Source organism: Accipiter gentilis, unplaced genomic scaffold, assembly GCF_929443795.1.
Source record: "Accipiter gentilis unplaced genomic scaffold, bAccGen1.1, whole genome shotgun sequence".
Taxonomy (NCBI): Eukaryota; Metazoa; Chordata; class Aves; order Accipitriformes; family Accipitridae; genus Astur; species Astur gentilis.
Window position 1 is genome coordinate 187,796 of NW_026060847.1, and position 6,000 is coordinate 193,795.

The 6,000-nt window shown below is 51.4% G+C and overlaps 1 non-coding gene across 1 annotated transcript; it reads right to left on the reverse strand.

Annotated features, from left to right (window-relative positions):
* Positions 1-199: 199 nt before the first annotated feature.
* Positions 200-272, reverse strand: TRNAF-GAA (transfer RNA phenylalanine (anticodon GAA)). The gene has a single exon. It is a non-coding gene; the product is annotated as a tRNA-Phe (tRNA).
* Positions 273-6,000: the final 5,728 nt, after the last annotated feature.

Here is a 6,000-nt window from a genome sequence, read left to right on the forward strand (position 1 = left end):
GACCACCCCAATGAAGCACAGAATGGAGAGTCCTGTCCAGGGGAAGGCTGGGGGCTTGCAGTGCAAGAGGAAGGCTCATTCTAACCTGCAGATCTGCAGCTACAGTGCAGGGGCAGTGCTCTAAGAGGTGAAGGAGCAAGGAGGGCCAGGGCAGGCTGGAAGAAGTCAGTGTCTGCAAAAATCTACAGGAGCAAATCAGTGCTGAAGCCCGGGATTGAACCAGGGACCTTTAGATCTTCAGTCTAACGCTCTCCCAGCTGAGCTACCTCAGCCCTGCCACAGCAGCCCTTGTCCCAGTTCCACCCCTGCCAGGCCACAGGCTGACACACACATGAAGAGAGCTCCTTGGGGACATTCCCAGGCAAAAGCTGTGCCCAGCGCCGGGCAGAGGGGACCTGCCCTCTGCCTGCCGCCATGGCCAGGTAGACTCCAGGTGTGGGGTGGGTGCCAGCTTACAGTGGGAGTGCCAAGATATGTGTCGGGCCTCGGTTACAAAGGTGAGTGGTGAAGGCAAGTGGGCAGGCCAGGCATGCGCAGTGTCCAAAGCTGGAGGTGGAAGAAGGGTGGGGTTGGTGGAAGACCTCTGTCATAGGGGAGAGAGGGCCCAGGGGAGGCAGAGCTTTTGCTGGTGCCATAGGCTTTTGCTTCCTTCTGCATGAGCAAGAGTGTTCTGTTCAATGTTTGGAGACCATATTTAGGGGGAGACAAGGCTTGAAAACCTTCAAGGAGTGGGACTGCACAACCTCTCAGGGCAACCTCTTCCAGTGCATAAGTGCCCTTATGGTTATGACCTCATGGACCTCATCTCCTGCCTGAACATTCTTTCAACTTTTGTCCCTTGCCTTACATTTTCCTACCATGCACCATGATGAAGACCCTGGCTCTCTTTTCTTAACTGCCTGATAGGTACTGAAATGCTTCTGTGAGGTTTCCCGAGGCCTTTCTCATCTCCATACTGCACAGTGTTCCCTCAGCCTTTCCTCAGGTGGAAAGTTCTCCAGCCCCGTGCACACCCCCACACACCTGACTGTGTTGGTGCCCCTTCACTGAACTTGCTCCAGTTGATGCATGTCTTTCCTGTGCTGGGGGCACTTGTTCCCATGGACACAGCTGCATGGGAGGACCCACAAGACCAGTGTGTGACTCTGCAGCTGAAACTCCCACCCCCAAATAAACAGACAGCACAGATGAAGAGATTCAAGAAAAATCCCACCTCTTGTGGCTCTGTGGTGTGCATGGGAGGGAGCTGACTCTCCTTCAAATGCCATAAATACAAATGCAGGATGAAACGCCACCATTGACCCATGGATCCCTTCCCTCAGTCCATGGACCCCCTCCATCAGCAGGTGCAAAGGAGATCCCTGCCCTTCACTCTCTGAGTATCCTGTCTAAAAAAATAACACAAAAAAAGTGGTACATTAACAGTAACTCTGAGAGAAGGATTATATTTCTGGAACGAAAAAAAAGTCACATGTAGATGTAACATTGTGTCTGAGCAGAAAGTTTTATTTCAGGAAAGAACTGGCTCTCGCTAGATGAGGGAATAAACACCAGTGATTGCCTTAGCCTGTTTCCCAGCAGGTTCCCCTGGAGCCCCAGGGACACCTGGAGGGAGCCCAGAGGGGGCAGAGAAAGGGCTGCCTTGGGCTGGTCCTCTGCTGCTGAGCTGGGCTGGGCTCCTGGGCTGGAGGGAGCTCATGGCAAGCAGGCAGCACTGCCGAGAGACAGCTCTGCCCAGGAGCAGCTCCTCTGCAAAGCGCAGCAGGGCTGAGGGCACTGCCTGCAGGCACCGAGGGGAGAGGAGTGAGGCAGAGAGAGATGTTAAAGGCAGTCTGGGGTGGGAGGGGAGAGGAGAGCTGACCTGGAGAAAAATCTTCACAGCCCTTGACAGGGTAAGTCTCTGGCTGCAGGGCAATGTAACTGTGGTTCCTGGAATGACCTCCTAAAGCTGGCACATCCCACAGCCTAAGGGATCTGTCAGAGGGACTCACAGTTTTTGCAGTGCAGAGAAAAAGGCCATGCTTTGGAGCACAGCGTCCCTGCTGCACCCTCAGAGGGACAGGGCATGTCAGCTGCCTTCAGCTGGGGATGGCTGCAGAGTGTGAAGGTGGGTGTGCAGCCAGGGGTGCCCAGGGCTGTCCCTCTGAGCAGGGTCCCTGCACCCCAAAGGGGGGCTGTGTGCTGGGGCAGGGACTCTGCCACCGGTCAGGGTAAGTACTCAGCCTGCCTGGGGAACTCCAACAGCAGAGTGGGGAGAAGCTGTGGGTGGAAGAAGCAGTGCCCAGAAGGGCAGGGTCCTTCTGCTGACGAGAGGGTGCTGTGTGGGTCAGGGCAACTCACAGCTCCGGATCACCCCCAGGATGTTTCTGAGAGCACTTTTCAAGAGGAAGGACAAAGCAGGGTGTACTCTAAAGTAAAGGAAATTTTCTGTGGTGGGTTGACCCTGGCTGGATGCCAGGTGCCCACCAAAGCCGCTCTATCACTCCCCCTCCTCAGCTGGATGGGGGAGAGAAAATATAACGAAAGGCTCGTGGGTCAAGATAAGGGCAGTTTAATAAAATGATAGCAAAGGTTGCGCGCGAAAGCAAAGAAAAAACAAATGATGTTACTCTCTACTTCCCATCAGCAGGCGATGTCTGGCCACTTCCTGGGAAGCAGGGCTCCTGTACGCGTAGTGCTTGCTCCGGAAGACAAAAATGCCCCCCACTTCCATCTCCCTTCACTTAGCTTTTATATCTGAGCTGACGTCATATGGTATGGAATATCTGTTTAGTTAGTTTAGGTCAGCTGTCCTGGTTATGTCCCGTCCCAAGATCTTGCCCTGCCCTAGCCTGCCATTGAGGGGAGGGCAAAAATGTTGGAGAGACAGCCTTGATGCTGTGCCAGCACTGCTCAGCAGTAGCCAAAACACTGGTGTGTTATCAACACCTTTCTAGCTACAGAGCTGCAGAGCACAGTGCTATGAGGGCTGCTATAGGGAGTACTAACTCCATCTCAGCCAGACCCAATACAATCTCCACCCCTTATTCCATACCATTTGCATCCTGCTCAGGTCCCACATAATTTAATACAGATATCTTCTAACCATACTATTGTATTTAATTCTCATTACTGAAATCCTTTCTTGCCAACACTTACAACTGAAACTACATACTTAAACAACTTTTATACCCAACGTACAGATTTATACATTCTTATTAATTACTATCCCTTGTCCTTTAAGAGATAGATATTACAGGGGCTTCTTCCACTCCTTCAGATGTTCACACACAGGTTATGACTTGGGCCCCATCCATCAAGATGAGTGGTCAGGACAGGAGAAGCAGTACGTTCAATCGTTGGGCACCAACGTCGGCTTGGTTTGGGTCACCGATGCACTTGTCTGGTTCCTTGCGAATTTCACTCCTCTGCAGTTCAGGTCATTCCTGCTACATTACTTCCTGCAACATACAACTCACATCACAGATTATTTTTCCCCCAAGGTTAAATGTCCTTGAGGCACACACTGGGTCTCCCCATCCTTCCGCATTACCCACCAAGTACACCCAGGTCCCTGAGCAAAGACAATCCCACGAATGGGTTTGCCTTTTCCCATGGGAGGTGCAATCCACACTGCCTTCCCCAGCCACTTCCCCATGTGCACCACGGGGACCTTATCTCCTCCCACAGTATGTAGGGGTTTTGTTTGGGCAGGACCAGGACGGTTAGCAGATCCTCTAGAGTTAACTAGCCAAGTGGCTTCTGCTAAATTTGCATCCCAATGCTTCCATGTCCCATTGCCTAGCGCTCTCAACATACTCTTCAACAGTCCATTATATCTCTCAATTTTTTCCAGATGCCTGCGGGTGATAGGGTATGTGGTATACCCACTCAATGCCATGTTTCTTTGCCCAGGAGCTTATAAGGTTATTTCGGAAATGAGTCCCACTGTCTGATTCAATTCTTTCTGGGGTACCGTGTCGCCATAAAATTTGCCTTTCGAGGCCTAAGATGGTGTTTCGGGCAGTGGCATGGTTTACAGGATATGTTTCTAGCCAACCAGTAGTTGCTTCCACCATGGTGAGTACGTAGCACTTGCCTTGGCGTGTTCGTGGCAGTGGTCCAATGTAGTCAATTTGCCAGGCCTCGCCATATTGAAAACCCAACCACCGCCCTCTGTTCCAGGGAGACTTTACTCTGGTGGCTCTTTTGATTGCAGCACATGTTTCACATTCATGAGTGACCTGTGTGATGGCCTCCATGGTCAGGTCCACCCCTCGATCACGAGGCCACCTATATGTTGCATCTCTCCCTAGATGTCCCGATGTCTCATGGGCCCATCGAGCTACAAATAGCTCACCCTTACGCTCCCAGTCCAGGTCCACCTGAGCTATATCTATTTTGGCAGCCTTGTCTACCTGTTCATTATTTCGATGTTCTTCAGTGGCACGGCTTTTGGGCACGTGAGCATCTACATGACGTACCTTTAGAGTCATGTGTTCTACACGGGCAGCAATGTCCTGCCACAATGCTGCTGCCCAGATGGGTTTACCCTTGCGTTGCCAATTGGTCTTCTTCCACTGCTGTAGCCACCCCCATAGGGCATTAGCCACCATCCAGGAGTTGGTATAGAGGTAGAGTACCGGCCACTTTTCTCGTTCAGCAATGTCTAGAGCCAGTTGGATGGCTTTCACTTCTGCAAACTGACTTGACTCGCCTTCTCCTTCAGTGGCCTCAATGTCTTGTCGTGTGGGACTCCACACAGCAGCTTTCCACTTCCGATGGTTCCCTACCACACGACAGGATCCATCAGTAAACAAAGCATAACACCTTTCATCTTCTGATAACTCATTATATGGTGGTGCCTCTTGGGCACGAGTCACCTCCTCAGGTGATGCTCCAAAATCTCTGCCTTCTGGCCATTCCATGATCTCTTCCAGAATTCCTGGGTGGTTAGATTTCCCCAGTCGAGCCCGTTGCGTGATCAATGCTATCCACTTACTCCATGTAGCGCTGGTTGCATGATGTGTAGAGGGGATGTTTCCTTTGAACATCCAGTGTAGCACGGGCAATCGTGGTGCCAAGAGGAGATATGTTTCTGTACCAACAACTTCTGAAGCGGCTCGAACCCCCTCATATGCTGCTAAGATCTCTTTTTCAGTCGGGGTATAGTGAGCTTCTGATCCTCGGTACCCCCGACTCCAAAACCCTAATGGTCGACCTCGGGTTTCTCCTGGTGTTTTCTGCCACAGGCTCCAGGTGAGACCATGTTCCCCAGCTGCAGTGTAGAGTACATTTTGTACATCTGGTCCTGTTCGGACGGGCCCAAGAGCTACTGCACGAGCTATTTCCTGTCTGATATGCTCAAAGGCTTGTTGTTGTTCAGGGCCCCATTCAAAATAGTTCTTTTTCCGCGTTACTCGATAGAGAGGGCTCACGTAAGGGTGAACAAGGACCTCGGGAGCCTGCATAATAAAACCATTCACATCAATGCCTGGTAGGGAGAGGGAGATGTGTTCCCTCATCTCCTCCACAAGATAGCTCCCACAACACAGCAAAGCCATCACTGCCAGGACAAAGCACATAGACACTATTGGTATTAGCACGTTCCCACGTTCCTTCATTCTCCACACAAGATAGCTCCCACAGCACAACAAAGCCATCAGTGCCAGGACAAAGCACACAGCCATTATTTGCATTAACATGTTCCCAAACTCAGCAAGCTAGAGATAAGCAAGCAGCTAACAAGCTCTGTGACCTGCACAGGAGCTTGCCACTTAATGACTAGCTATAGAACGCTTAATGCAAAACTGCCGTTGTCGTGCCCCACATTGGGTGCCAAAAAGGACTGTGGTGGGTTGACCCTGGCTGGATGCCAGGTGCCCACCAAAGCCGCTCTATCACTCCCCCTCCTCAGCTGGAACGGGGGAGAGAAAAATATAACGAAAGGCTCGTGGGTCAAGATAAGGGCAGTTTAATAAAATGATAGCAAAGGTTGCGCGCGAAAGCAAAGAAAAAACA